The sequence below is a fragment of the Phaseolus vulgaris genome, chromosome 7 (assembly GCF_051622355.1).
Source record: "Phaseolus vulgaris cultivar YP4 chromosome 7, ASM5162235v1, whole genome shotgun sequence".
NCBI classification, from domain to species: Eukaryota; Viridiplantae; Streptophyta; class Magnoliopsida; order Fabales; family Fabaceae; genus Phaseolus; species Phaseolus vulgaris.
This window is the reverse complement of record NC_143504.1, coordinates 48,157,493-48,173,591: the sequence shown is the minus strand read 5'-3', so window position 1 is coordinate 48,173,591 and position 16,099 is coordinate 48,157,493.

The window sequence follows — 16,099 nt, the reverse complement described above, 5'->3', positions numbered from 1 at the left end:
ACGATTTATCAATATAAAACGACAATCACATTTCTAACTTTCACTTTTACTAAAGTCTTTTTTACATCACTATGTATTTATATTTTCTCTCACAACTTCATGATAATACTTATGTCTTTATTTCTTGTTTATTCGATTTATCTGGTTTAAATATAATAGTAACAAAGTCAAAATCAAATATAACATTTCTTGCCTACTTCAAGATATTATCATGAGTAGTAAATATCATTACAAGAAAATCATTAAATAGAAACCAAATTTTATTGACGAAAATAACTAGTTGTTTTAGTGATTAAATTAGAGACCATTTTAGAAACTAAAAAAAAATGATTTCTAAATTAGTTTCTATTGTTGTTAAATAGTTTATAAATTGGTATCTAATTAGCTATCAATGTTTTAACTACCAATTATTTAGATTCTAAATTTGGTAGCAAATCCTTGGTTGCTAATTAGATACCAATTTAGAAACCATTTAATAATAATAGAAACTAATTTAGAAACCAAAAATTTATTTAATTCCTAAAATGATCTCTAATTTAGTCACTATAAGAACTCATTATTTTTTGTCTTTAAAATTAATTTCTATTTCTTGATTTTTTTTAGTGTATCTTAAAAAACTTATGACAATTTCATAATTTATTCACCAAATATGCTTTATATATGTAAATAGTTTTTGAGTAAATACCTCATCTATATAACATAACTACATTTATGTACATTCATTATCTAATACATTATCTAGCTCTAGACAACCTCATCTAATATTCTCATACCATAATACTTTTGCACTTTTGCAAAAAATTCAATACATGTTAAAAAGAAAATCACACTTAGTACATTCCAAAAATTCAGTTAACTTTGCTTATTCTCTGATTAGGAGGGATTGTGAGGTGGATCCTTCTCCGATTTTTAGTAAGTTACGGAGTTGTAAAGCGGTACCTTCAGCTTTATTTACGGCTTGGAGGGTGATGCAGAATAAGATCCCTACTAGGGTCAATTTGGATAGAAGAGGGGTGATGGTTGAAAGTTCATTGTGTTGTTTGTGTGGAAAGGAGGAAGAGTCCTACCGTCACTTGTTTTTCGACTGCAGTTTTGCTTGGCGGGTATGGTGTTTCTGTTATAAGTGACTGGGAGTGTCGTTCGTGTCTCACAATGACCCTATGTCAAATTTTGCCCAGTTCAGGATGAACACGTCCTCTGCTTCGATTAATGAAATGTGGAATACAATTTGGGTTGGGGTTGTGGGGGAAATCTGGATTCACAGAAACTCTATTATTTTTAATAGGGAAGTGGCTGACGCGTCTGAAGTCTGTACTTTGATGCAAGTAAATGTTTGATCTTGGATTTCTGCAAAATCTAACACTAATTCGATCTCTTTTTCCAGCTGGTGTTTGGAACCTTTGGAATGTATGCGTTTGGTTATTTAATGATATTTAAGTTCTAGTGTGGTTGGTGCTTTTGCTTGATGGGTTTGGAGGGTCCTTGTAGTTGTTGGATTATGTTTTTCCTTGTATAAGGGTTCGTTTTTTTTTATATATATATTTGTTATTAAACATTCCAGAAATTCAATTCCATAATTGGGAAAAATGAACTCTAGATCCAAAGTCTAGAATAATTAAGATAACTTTTGGAAAATGCAATTCTGTCTGAATTAGATTCTAGAAAGTCATGTTAAGTGTTATCGATTTTGGATTCCGAAATTCATTTCTCAATTCCAGAATTTTGTGGTGTTTGGTGTTTGCCAATTTTGGAAAGATGACTCTCGAATACAATGCTAAAAACAAAAAACTATTACAGATTGTCTATTCTAGAATGTACCACTCTATTTTAGAAACTCAATTTTGGAGTGAAACTGGTGTGTCCCAGAAACACGTTATAAAATGCCTATTCGATAAGTGTTTTTGGGACTTCGATTTTTAGAAATGCCATTTTCTCCATTTGACCCAAAACTATTAAAAAAATCACCACTTCATACCTAAAACCAATTGCCCGTGCTTCTACATAACATAACATCACATCCACCACCCCTCGTTGAGGTATCCCTTGCCTCCACCACCACCTTCAGCCAGCAAAGCCCAAGCTCTTCCATGGAGGTTTCATCTTTGAAATAAAACTTGCAAGAATAAATTTGGTATTTCAGAATTTCTAGGGGTGCAGGTTAAATTGAGGGGTGCAGTAAGTTATTAACTTTTTCTTATTGGATGTTCTTCTTCAATTAACATCAACAAGGCCCATAACTCAAAATAATTTTAAATCTGAGTCGGATCAACTTTATAATGTTGTTTTCTTTTTTTTCATGTTTCAGTTACGATATCATAAATAATTGAAAACACAGATTACGTACTACTAAAAATATTTTTTAATTACTTAATAATGTAATATATTCTATGTGATGATGCACAACCATTGATAGTAGATAATTTTGACTTGGAGAAAAATAAATAACACAAACTCACTCGACAAACTTAAGAATAATTTTTTAAAATTTAAAAAAATAAATAATACAAAGGAGTGGTATACATATATATAGATTGATTGAGTCAACTTAATTTTTTTTTATTTCATTACTTTATAATACTATGTTGGCATGCAAGTTGTTTTTACACACATATATATATATATATATATATATTATATATATGTATATATTATATATATATATATATATATGGAAGAACAAAGTTTTTTTTTTCATTGGAACTAGTTGCTTAAAGTTATAAAGTGTAGATATTGAATTCTTATTCTACATAAAGTACAAGTCATGAAAGGGACGTTAATATATTTTGAAGAAGAGAAAGAAAGAAATTTACTATAAGATATTTAATGTGGTTGAAAAGGAATAATATTATGAAAATAATGTTACTAAAATAAATAATGTTCAGTATAAATTTATTTTCAAAAGTGGAAACTGTATGCAAAATAAGCAATGTTTCTCTTTTCTTTATAATTTTTATCCAAGATGTGGCGTAGTACCCCATGCCTGGTGATATTTTAAAATAAAATATTATCATTCAACCAATAAATAATATAGTGATATGCATGCTCTAAGAAACTAACAATTTTTTGTTGCATTATTTATCACAACTGTTAGTTAAGTCAACGATTATAATGAAATTTTATAATAAAACTCAATTTTTAATTAATTAAATGTTATATTAAAGTTTAAGACTTTAAGTGATATTCTAATACAGTAATACCGATTAAATTATCACACCAGAGTTTGTCGTCTTATTTTAAATACTAATTTAATTATATATTTGTTGACATCTCTTCATTTCTTTAATGGTAATGTAAATAATTTCAAAGTATTCAGAAGTTAAAATTAAATTCAAGAATAATTATATTTATTGACAATACCATCATTTAAAAATGTAATGTATTATGGATTTTAACTGCTTTATATATTTCTATTTGCACCAACAAATATTATAATAAAAAAATATGATTTTTATCCATAATTATATATCGCTTGTTTGATTCAATAATGTTATAAAAAAAATTTAATTGAAAATGTTTTTATAAGAAAACAATACCAAACGATTATTACAAACAAGTTTAGAAATGGATATCTTTAAATTGTACCTTGTCTACGGATGGAGTGATTATTAATTTTAACTACATCTTAATATGTAATTATTCACAGATCAATTAACGATATTAGTGACTTTATTTCAACATTTTGTCTTTATCAAAACTCAACATCTAATTAATTTATAAATTTCTTTTACAGGAGTTATATCATGAAGTTTATAACAATTCACACGCATTGAAATAGGTCTCCTAGCAATTAACTTATGAGTTAAAACCTTTTTTTAACTATTTTTTTCACATTTCATATGAACTCTCAAAAAATAAAAATATTATCTACAATTATAATGAGGACTTATTTTGTTATTTAAAATTATAATTAGCTAATGTACTTTACTCTAAAAACTATATTTCATCTAATCTGTTGACCTCTATTGACACACGTTTATTATTTCATCTAAGAGTATGATTGGAGAAATTTATCTAGAATCACTTCTATGAAAAAATTAAAAAATAATATAAACTTCTTCATAAACTAAATTATCTTATGCATAAGCTCTCGTATAAGTTCTCTGTTATAATTTTTCCAAATTATCAATCTTAACACGTGCACATCCTTAAAAAAAATGTGGATATATTTTTTTTTTATAGAAAAATTCATCTTTTTTATTTTATTTTTCTGTCCTAAAAGTATTAATGAAAGAAGTTTGTCTAAACTAGTGTTATTTAAAAAATAATTTTGAACTCTCATTTAATCTTAAAAAAATTATACATAAAGTGAGATGTATACTCTAAATTGTTTTTATATCTAGTGAATTTAACATCTTCAACCTATTTTGAAAAATTTGTTTATATTCTTTTTTATAGTAATTTGATTGCTAATCTTTCATAAATTACATAAAAGAATTTTAAATTACCATCTAATAACAAGAGTTTATTATATATAATAAATTCCTAAAAAACTATGAATGTTTTTTTTCATTTGATTTTTTTAAATAAATTTTTTTATATTAAATATTATTATGCAATTGACATCTCAACTATACTGCCACTTCAAGTAACAACAATCATTTGTCGTTACATAAAAAAATATTATTAAAAAAATAAAATATATAATAATATGAAGTAATAGATCAAAACTCATATGTTAACAAAAACAATACATACATAGATTATACTTATTCATAAATAATTCTAAAAACAGATTAGATGGTAGTCTATTATACCAATAAAATTTGATTATTAAAAGTTTTGATTGTGATCTGAAAAATGAGATTTGCATCTAGCATTAACAACCAGCACAGAAACTTATCCTTCACAAAAGTATTCAGAGGCTTTTATCGAACACAGTAGGAATAATGATCCTCCTAAAAATGAGTTGTTACTTTGGGTTGCACAATCTTTTTCAGTTTTGTTTCTTTCTCTCTGTTTTTCTTGGCAAGCATGCAGTTAAGGGAAAATTCTGAAGAAATAAGTATCTTTGGAAAGTTTCCACTTAGTAAATGAATGGTTGTGATGAAGGATTGTTGAAACTATATGTACTTATGTTATATGGTCCTTGTACAATTTTGATCCATACAATAGTTGTGTGGATTCTTCATCCCATAACAAAGTTCCCAAAAGCATATTGTGCGTGGATGTGAGTGATTCGTGCATGCACATTTTTTTATCTTATGGTTTTTCTTCCTAAAGTTTCCATTGCGAATTTATACTCTCATTCATCAAAAAAGAGTAAAGCAAAGTTAGGATGAAAAGAGAGAGATTCCTAATAGATTAATACTACTCGGATAACAAAACAATTGCCTTTATTTCATTTCAAAATTATCCTTATCAAAATAACTATATGTTTATTATCATCAGATTCATTAGAGCATCTTCACTGCAGGACCACACAATAGATCATAACATTAAGTCATCAGTTTTATAAAACTTTTTCATTCAAATAAGTTAACATAACATAATTTTAAATAAGACTCCTAGTTATAAAAATACAAAATTATTTTCCTGTTTTAAAAAAATATATTTTTGTCAACAATAAAATAAAATATTAACAAGAGAGTAAATGTCATAAAATCTTTCTATTTAAATAAAAATTAGAAAAAAAAGAGTGAAAGTGACATGACACATTAAAAATAAAAACTACAAAAATTAAACTAAAACTTCATAAAAGGATTCTTGTAATAAAAATTATTTTAGACAATAGCAACTATATATTTTTTCTAGTATTTAATATGTTTGAATATGTTTTTTATTTTCTATAAATATGACATGTTTTTGTCTTTCTCAACAAAAAAATCATGGTTTTATTTCTCAGCAATTTCAAAATTAAAAAATTAAAAAATATTTATTTTTTCACATAATAATGAGTAAGGATATAATCACTAGTGAAAAAGAAGTTTTTTTACATCTGCTATCTAGGATTTTTTTTTTATGTATTTTAATAATCCAACGTGGATGTGGATGACATAAATTTATGTCGGACGAAATCTTTGACATAAAAACTTATATTTTAAGTTAAGTACGACATAAATTTGTATGAAAAGATAAGTTAAAAATGTCCAAAATTTACATCGGACCATACATATTAGGTGTATTGGGAAATATAAGTCGAAATGTCCAAATCTTGATAGTGTATTTGAAACATTAGGTTCACTGTAAACATTTCTCTTAAACCAAGCTAAAAGGGTCTTGTTATATTCATTCAATGTTCATTTTTCATTCATCTCGCAGTGTGTTGCTTTGATTTCATTAATGTGTTGCAAAATGTAGGGGATAACTCATTAGTGTTATGAATGTACAAATGGTGTGTTGTTTTGATATGTACAAATGTGTTTGGTCCATTTCGACTTATATTTCTAATATTCACATTTCAAACACCTTTATCTTCATATCTCCCATCATGTTGAGTATTATGAATTCCTATTAATTCACATATTTGGCATATGTCCCGAACTTAACTCATTAAGTTCTTCTGCAATGTACCTTTAGACAATTGAAACTTCTTACTGATATTGATTCTTGACATATCATTTCAATATCTTCATGTATCTCTTAAAAGGGTACATTTCCAATTAACACAAGATTGTGACTGCTTCATTTTCCAACTCATCTAACATTTAAGGATCTATTATTTTCTTGCAAATGGAATTGAAAACAAAACCAACCGTAGCTATTGACAAAAGTTGTTGCATTAAACACATGACAATTGTGAGATTTAAACCAACTAACTTCAATTCTTGCATAGATGGAAGGCTCTTAACAATTAAGGAGTACTCCTGTGACACTTTCACACTATGTAAACACTAAGAAAAGTTTTGTTTTTCTTTTTTAAAAAGAGTATGACAAGCTGGAGGCAAAGTAAACACTTTTTCATCAAATTGTGGATGTAACTTAGAATGTATACCCATGTTAACTATATTTTATCGAGCTTTAACTTCATCTATTTTATTTTTATTTATGTTGAGAAATGTCTCAATTACACTATCACAAACATTTTTTCTCAACATGCATCACATCTATATAGTATCTAACATCTAGTTTACACCAACATGGAATATTAAAGAATATTGATAATTTCTTCCAAATTTTCTTCTTAGTGGTCTTCTTCTATGTCTTTTCGAACACAATATTAATGTTTTGTACACACTCATATACTTATTGACCATTGCAGGTGTTGATGCAACTCTATTCTCCTACCATCCATTAAATGTTTTCTTCATTATATGATAAGGATTACTACGAGGAAGAAACATTTGATGTTAGTGTATTTTGTCCATGCTTCAATTAAGTAGTGGTCCAATATCATCTAAGTGTTGCTTAATAAAAGAGATATTTGTTGAAGTTATGTCCTCTGGTGGTTTAATTATTTTTTGAAGGTATTTTAAATATTATTTGATGATTAGATTGATATAAATGTTTATGATTGCAATATTATTTAAATAAAAAAAATATGTATAAATATTGAAAACTGTGTTGTTGTATTTTATTGAATTTGATAAGTGGAAATGATAATTAACTAAGAGAATCAAACTCGTGACTTTGATTTGATATCAATTATTAGATCAAGTGTTTATTATTAAGCTAAAAGTTATAACTGAAAGTTCGGGTATAACTCTTTGATGAACATATATTTATTCACACTCAATTGTTTTAATCATAGATTATTGGACTATAATAATTAATAAATCTATTGTTTTAATTAATATTCTTCTAATTGGGTTTATTTGAGCATTTATTATTATTTATGTTAATTTTGTATTTTTAACCTAAGTTGTTTCTTTTGGATCAAAACCGGAAACAAATTCTTAAATAAAGAATTAGAGAATTAAATCTGCAATATCTCTCACAACAATGTTGGAATCAATTACAATCAATGCATAAATCTGAAGAAAATTGGAAACAATATTCCTGGAAGGGAAGCAAGAATAAAATCTGAGACTATTTGGGAATGAAGATATATGTTTAATAATTTGAAACAGTAAAGGAAATATCTGATAATTGTAAAACAATGTCATAGGGCAGATTTTTAATTTGATTTAGTTCAAGGAAAAGAAGATTATAAAAGAGACTTCAAAGGAATGAAGAAACAAGTTTTTGGATCGCGTTTTAGAGAAGCAAACAAATTCTAGACCTAGTTTTCTTTTCTTCTTTGTAATTCTTTTGTTTTGCCTTCGCATGGAAGGCTAAACCTTTTTTGTTCATTCCTTTGTAATTTCTCATTGAGTTCCGAGGTTTTGGGTCAATAAAAGTTTCATTTGTAATTCTCTATAATAGTTGTTTTAATATTCTAATCTCTTGGAAAATTGGTTTTTGTGAGAGATTGTACTTGAACGCATGATTGAAAGTTTTCCTTGTCTTAAAGCTTGGTTTCTTAGTTAGTTTGTATTGTTCTAATTAATTTCTTAGGCGCATGATTCACGAGAGAGGAGATAAGCATACCCATTAAGTATACGCATGGAACAAAGTGGGTATTGATTAAATCAGTAAACACATGTTTTAATGGTGAACGCTTCAATTGAATTAGATTGATGCATGTTCAATTTAGTTTAGCTGTATTGGAGGATTGAAAAATGAATAATCTTTAGAGAACTTGCGAAGAATTCAATGGTGGAAGAACTTTTGTTGCCATATAATTTTGATTGCTAGTTTTGTAGCAAAATATAGTTTTTATGTACAATGAGTAAGAGATATCAACTATTTAAGCTATGTGTTGTTGATCTAATTATATTAACAAGAGATGAGATTACATTCTTTTAAAATATTGGATAAAGTTACATGTTAAATAGTGAAATGGTTGATGTTGTGTCCTCTCAGTCCTAAGGGGGTACTTTTGCAAGGGGTACTTTCAGCATGAGCCTCTCGTGTGGTGTATGTGTGTGCACCCAACTCTTCACTTTTGACTTCAAAAAGGGTCATGTCATGGGCATGGGATGATACATGAGATGAGGCATGCATGACTTCACTCTTTCTTTTTTTCCCTTCTCATTATGTCATACTTTTTATGGCCATCTTCATATCTCAAGAGTCACAACAGACCAAGAAGGACCAACTATTTTATTTTCTTAGTTTTTTGCCTACTTTCATTTTTTAAATACCCACCTAAGAATACAGAATATAGTAAAAACACATTTTTTTAAGTATCGATAGAAAAAGAATATAATAAAGCGTATAAAGTCAGCGACGGACAAATATATAAAGAACAAGAATAACAAATATTTTCCCTTTTTATCATATTAATTAATTTCTTCTAAAATATCACATTCCTTTTTCCTTTTAATAACCCATTTTTGTCAATAACCCCATAAAATCATTTACCTTAATACAATAAGCTTTTAATATATGTAACATGTCAACACAATTTTTCATTGAGACTTTTGATATATTTTAGGCTTAGACTTTTTCCCTCACAAAAAATAATTCATATCAAATGCATCACTTAAAAAACACAGTGTGATGAAATTAATGTGATATATAATTTTGGGTATGCGGAGAAGACAACACAAGGATTTTTATTTTTATTTTTTGTAGTAAATTGAGTTAATAAATGAAGATGAAATTAACAGATAAAAAGAAATAAAATGAATTGTTTTGCATGTAATATAAATTTGTAGAAGTTGATTGCGACTAGAACTCTCTTTGGTTGGTGCAATGGTCACGAGAATAAAGAAAGCATTGGCTACAACTTTGTCTTTCGTAATAAATTGTTTTCTTTCAATTTAGCCTCTTCACAATGCAATGTTCGTTTTTGCCTATTGGCATGCCTTGTCAATTTTGGTTTCCACATTTGAAAAGACTGCTCATAAATTTATCCAGATACCAATTTTTAAATCACATCCAATTATAAATCATATTAAGGATAACAAAATTATTATTTTGATGCTGAAAACAATCATTTAATAATTATATTATATAGTCATATAATAGACTGAATCAAATTAAGTTTTCATCTGATTAATTCTTTTATATATTAACCATATAAAGATACCAATATTTTGTTTTAAAATGTACAAGTGCCAATAATGTATACTGCACCGACAGGTGGCTCCTAGAGTCGAATAAATAATTGTAAACTATAAAATATTAATAGACCTCAAAATTTGGGTTGGTATTCCATACTTATATATACATTTTTAGATATTTTATTGGAGATAACTTTATAATTTATTTCGATATATTTAATAATTTTACATAGTTTAGAAATTGAAATCAATAATAATATAAATATATATTCATTTTTTTAATTTTTTAAAAGTGATAAAACTTTATTTTTTAAAATAAATAATATCTTAAATGTAATAATTGACTCATGATAAATGTATTATCTATTTTTTCTATAAAATTTATGATATTCAATCCAAATTTCTATATATACAAAACTAGGAATAAGTTAGCATTTCTTTCTAATGTTAATAATATTGTAACTTTAAGTTCATTAATATCTTTAAGATTTGGAAGATGGTGTCCGTGAATCTAAGAAATAGAATATTTATAAATTATTATAAATATTAACACCTAAAATGTATGATTTTATAATGATATGCCAAATAAATTTAGATAATTTTAAGAAAAAGAAAATTGTAATCAGATTTATTTATTAGTTATTAGCCAGCATTAGACAGCAATGCTGAGTATTGTTAATGTTGATTAGGTTTGTGAAAGTATTTAAGTATGATATATTAATTACATGAAAGGAAAAGAATCTTCCATCTTTCCGCAGGAAATATTTGTTTTTTGTTTTTAAGATGGTCCACAAAGAAAAGCTTGTTGTTGGTTCCCTCTCTAATTTCGTATTACTAGCATAGTGGGAGATATCTTTTCCGAACACTTTGGTTTCATTAGCATTTGGGTAACCTTTGCCTTTCGATAAAGCTTAAATCGAAAATTCCCAAACTTTATGACCTAAAACTTAACAAAGGGAATAAGAGACAGCAAATCTCTTTACAAGAAAGAATCCCCTTTAAATAGGGTAAAAGGATAGAAAAGTAATTTGGTGCTTGCATAATCTATAAATTGAGCCAACCTAATCTTTATATACTTCTCCCTTATAATTCTTTTACTTTTATGATTAAGATTTTATCTTAAAAATCATAAGTTAATTTTATAAGATTAAATTAGGTTTAAAAGTTTACTTTTTAATATAATTTTAAAATTATTTAACAAGAATTGGTTGTATTTATCACTTAATATCGAATCGTTATTGGATTACTTAAAATATATATTCTCATACTTGAATTAACAATCTCAACTTAAAAAAGTTGTATTAAAAATTCTACATCAACAATAAAAATATTTCATATTATATAAATAAATGTAAATCTTATCTTATAAATTAATTTTATAATGTTAAATTAAATTTAAAATTCCCTTTCTTGTATTTTTTTCATATTTAACTTTTATGTCATCTTAATGAAAAAAAATATTTTAAACACTCACAACCACGTTATAAATGTTAATCAACAATCTCAATGACTTTATTATTTGTAAAAAAATACCTACTATATAATAATCATCCTCATCATGTATAGTTATAATTTTATAAAAGTAAAAAAAAAATATTTATTTCTATAACTTTTTTCTATATTATTTTCTTTCGTATAACTTCAATATAAATAATTTACTAAAATTATTATGATAACATTTAATCAAAAGATTGATATGGGGCACGTGTGTTTGAGTATGATTAATAAAAATGACTAAGATATGTAGGATAAAAAAGTGTTTACCTAGGATTCAGGGAAGTTGTAACAAAAGAGTATAAAAGTATGAATGTCATGTAAGTAAGTAGATGCTTTTATGTTTGTGTAAAACTAAATGTATTTATTATTAATAGAATTTTATTATTGATGATTATGTTAGGAAACCTATATTTATAATATAATTTGAAATAAAAGTGTTAAGTCATGGTGAGTTTACCTTAGAAGGTGTGACCCTACACTGAGTCACCTGACATTAGCCCCACCACTACCTCCAAGCCTACCTTCTTCATTCATGGTGGACCCTAAAACAATGGTTCTATGGCCAAAGGGTCCCACACACATGGGGACATACCTTTCACTTATTCCACCATGTCATTTGTTTTCTCTTCCAACTCTATATATATCATATGTGCTCAATGTCAATTTTGCCATCACTCAACTCTTTGGATCCTTTCAATCACCACTTTTATTGTTTAATAATTCATCAGGTTGGTCATAAAGTTCAGTATTCAACTTCAAGATTTTCTTTTTTTAAATCAATCAATTTGGAAGCACGTGTTTCTAATATCTAATTTACTGAAAAAACAAACAATATAAATTGTGTATTTTTACAGCCAAGAGGAACATTTTATTCTTTTAAGAAGTGGAATGTGTTGTATATCAACTGCATGAATTCCTAAATTTAGTTGGAAATCCCACCTCTAAATATAAAAAAGTATTTTATATTATATAAGTGAATCTTAAAAATTAATTATGTAAAATTAAATTAAGTTTAACATTTATTTTTTAATATAATATTAAAATTAATTAAATTTTATCTAAATAAAATTTATCAAGTCATCTATTATCAAATCGTTATCGAATCCATAGTTGTTAAAGCTCATTCATCAACTAAAAATAAAAATATTTCATATATTAATATATGAGTGGATATAAATAACACTGTATAAATCAATTTTATAAAGTTATAATTCACTTTTTAATAAATCTCAAACAAAATAATAACTGAAAATCATGATGTCTTAACAAAGTATTAGGAATGACATGTTGAGATTTAACTTGAAGTCATGTTTCTGTCGAGAAACTACAAGCTATGATAACGTTTGTGGTGTTTTGTTTGGGATTATGACACTGATTAGCACAAACAAAAAAACTCTTATCATATTATCATATGTCGCGACTTTAAGTATCAGCATGGTCGCATCAGATTTTCATTAACCCATTTTACAAATAAATTAGCAAAAGTAAATAAAAAACAGTTAAAAGTATGATAAAAAAAAAATGCTTATGCGTGTTCCTTAATCAGCTATCTAAGATTATAATATTTGTAAACCTAGGCTATTATTGATAAAATTAGCTAAAAAATTGAAAGCATAAAAAACTCATTTAAAAGGTTTGGTGAAATTAGGTAATCAGCTAAATTAAAAGTTGTAAAAAATAATAAATAAGAATATGATGTCGATCAATTAATATTAAATAAATAAATATTTTTTAAATTATATTTTAATTTTTTATATTAAAAAAATAGATAAATAAGTTTAATGTAATATTTATGTAAAAAAATATTCTTAATTATAATTTAAAATTAATTATTATTTCCAAAAAAAAGTATTTATTAAAATAAAAATAAATAATGGAATAACTAAAACAATACTAAAAAAGTATAACATTAAATCAATAAAAAAACGTAACAATAAAATAATAATCCAAAAGTTATAACTATAAATATGATTTAAACCTATTTTTATTTTTTTATAGATAATATACTAGAAAATAAATATTTTGTTGATAAATTATTTTAAAATGTTAATATAAATAGTTTATTTAAAATCTTAAAATTATTATAAAAGTTTTTTTTTTATAAAAACTTTCATGTTAGACATCACTATGCAACTTGACATCTCGGCTAGGTTAACACTTCAAGTAACAACAATCATCCTTCATCATATGAAAAAATATTATTAAAAAACTAAAAAAAAATAAAATACAAAAATATGGGGAGACTAGGTCAAAACCCATATGTTAAAAAAAACGATACATATGTAGATTATACTTATTCATAACAAATTCTAAGAATAAACTAGATGGAAGCCTATTATACCAATGAAATGATTTTCTATGAATAAATTATAAATTAACCAATTTATATCGATAAATTTTATCAAAATTTTATATATAATAGATGAAATATTTTACCAAATTCACCTAAATGAGTGTTAGAAGACTATATACGATGAGTCACATATAGTGTATAATGTTTTACCAAATTCACCTAATAAGTAGAGAAAGAGTATTTTTTTTGTATCAACGGCAAGAATATTGAAAGAGTATATAGGTGACATGGCATTACCCATCTCATACAGGAACGAGAAGTAAATTCGCCTTGATAGGTATTGTTCAAACCTTGTTTTGATTTTGATGAGGAAGTTTCTACATTAACTATATATATGAATATATATAGGAGTAATACTCGATTTTTTAAATTATGTAGCGTAGGGATGACCATGCAGATTCGTTTGTCCCGCGTTGAGCCTGTAAAATGTAGGTTGGATTGGCTTGTCTGTGTAAGAAATGTGGGTTCATTTCATTGGCTCGTTCGGCATAAAAGGTAGTCCGCAAAATTGTGGGTTAGCCCGTCTAAGAAAAAAAAATTTAAAATAAAATAAAATTTCATTAATTATAAAAAAACCTATTTCTTTTGCTGAAAAGTTAATTTTTTTTATCTATCTTTCAATTTATTCAATTAAGGTAAAAATATGAATTCAAGTATGAGGGTTGTTAGAAGGTTTGATTAAAAATAATTAAAGTTTTGTTTTGCATCTATTTTCCCTCTATATGTATGTAAATGTATCAAAGTATCTTATCAAAACAAAGTTTTGCTACAATTATTTTAATAAAAATGACTAATTTTTTAAAGAGTATCTTATTGAAATCTCTTATTTATATTATTTCTTTTATTAACAAATTTTAAATATAAGACTTTCCTTAAAACTAGATCCAATATTAACTCTTAATATTAACTCATTTAAATGATTAAAATAAAACATTACATTTTTTAGTGCATTAAATTTATTTATTTTGAAATAAAATAAAATAAAGATCACATTACAATAATGAGTAAGTGGGTTATGTTTTGTTTTGCAAATAAAATAAAATAATTATTATTTTTTACTTATGCAGGCCAGTAGGTGAACCCGCCCCACTCCACTGTTAGCCTGTGCGGGTTGCGGGTTATGTGGGGCAACCCTAAGTTGGTCAGTGGATTGGATTAGTAAAATCGTCTTGCACTTTTTGATAGCGGACTACGGGCCAACCTGCATAACTTGCCCCGCATTGTCATCCCTATATACACGAATGAGGATGAGTTTTTTTGTCCTGTCTCATTATCTTTATCTATCATCATTATTGTACTCATCTTCGATTTAAATTACTAAAATACATATTCGTTTTAAATTACGAAAATATTTATAGTTTATTAGGTAACTTAAAAAATTTATATTCACTATTCTATTTAGTCCTTAGTTTTGTAATCCTTGATTTTTTTTTCTTACTTTCGCTACACACAAAAATAATCATAATTAATTATTCAAATATTTTTTAATAACAAGGACAAATTTGTAAATTTACAATAAATCATCCTCACCAATTCACTCTATCATCCCTCAATCCAAACAACCTCACATATTCTCACTCATTCTCTCTAATCCTCACAAATTTCCTCCTCAATCCAAACCGAAACTAAGATCTCCAATATACTTTCCCTTATAACAACCTTAATTATATATATATATATATATTTTATTTATTTATTTATTTATTATTATTATTATTTTATTTTATTTTATTTATTATTTGTGTGATTCATTCAAATTGTGTATTGTGTATAGCATTTTAGGAAACACAAATCTCAATTCCACTTAATGAAATATTTTTTAGGCACAAATTATTTATGCTCCTTTTTAATATTTTTATATATTGTTTAATATTTTTCACATTAGGAATGTTTCCACTAAATCTCAAGTGTCTAGTCGCACAAACTCCTAGTTTATTTATTAGCATAGAAGTTTGTTTTTCTTGTTGTCTGATCCTTAGTTTTATTTTACTTGAGGAATCTTTGTCTCAAAAATATTATCATTCTTTTAGTATTTTTATTCGTTTGATTTTTTACTCATTAAAAACGGTTATATTTAAACCTATTTTCAATTTAATCTTTAATTATTTTTTATTTATCCTGCCAGATATATTTTATGGTACATTAAATTTTCCATGTTTTTTTTTATTTTAGGCAGATGTATGACACAATTGAAATAAATATGGTCAACTTCATATTAGACTAATAGAGAATATTATTGTAACTCCTTCAATAGATAAAAAAA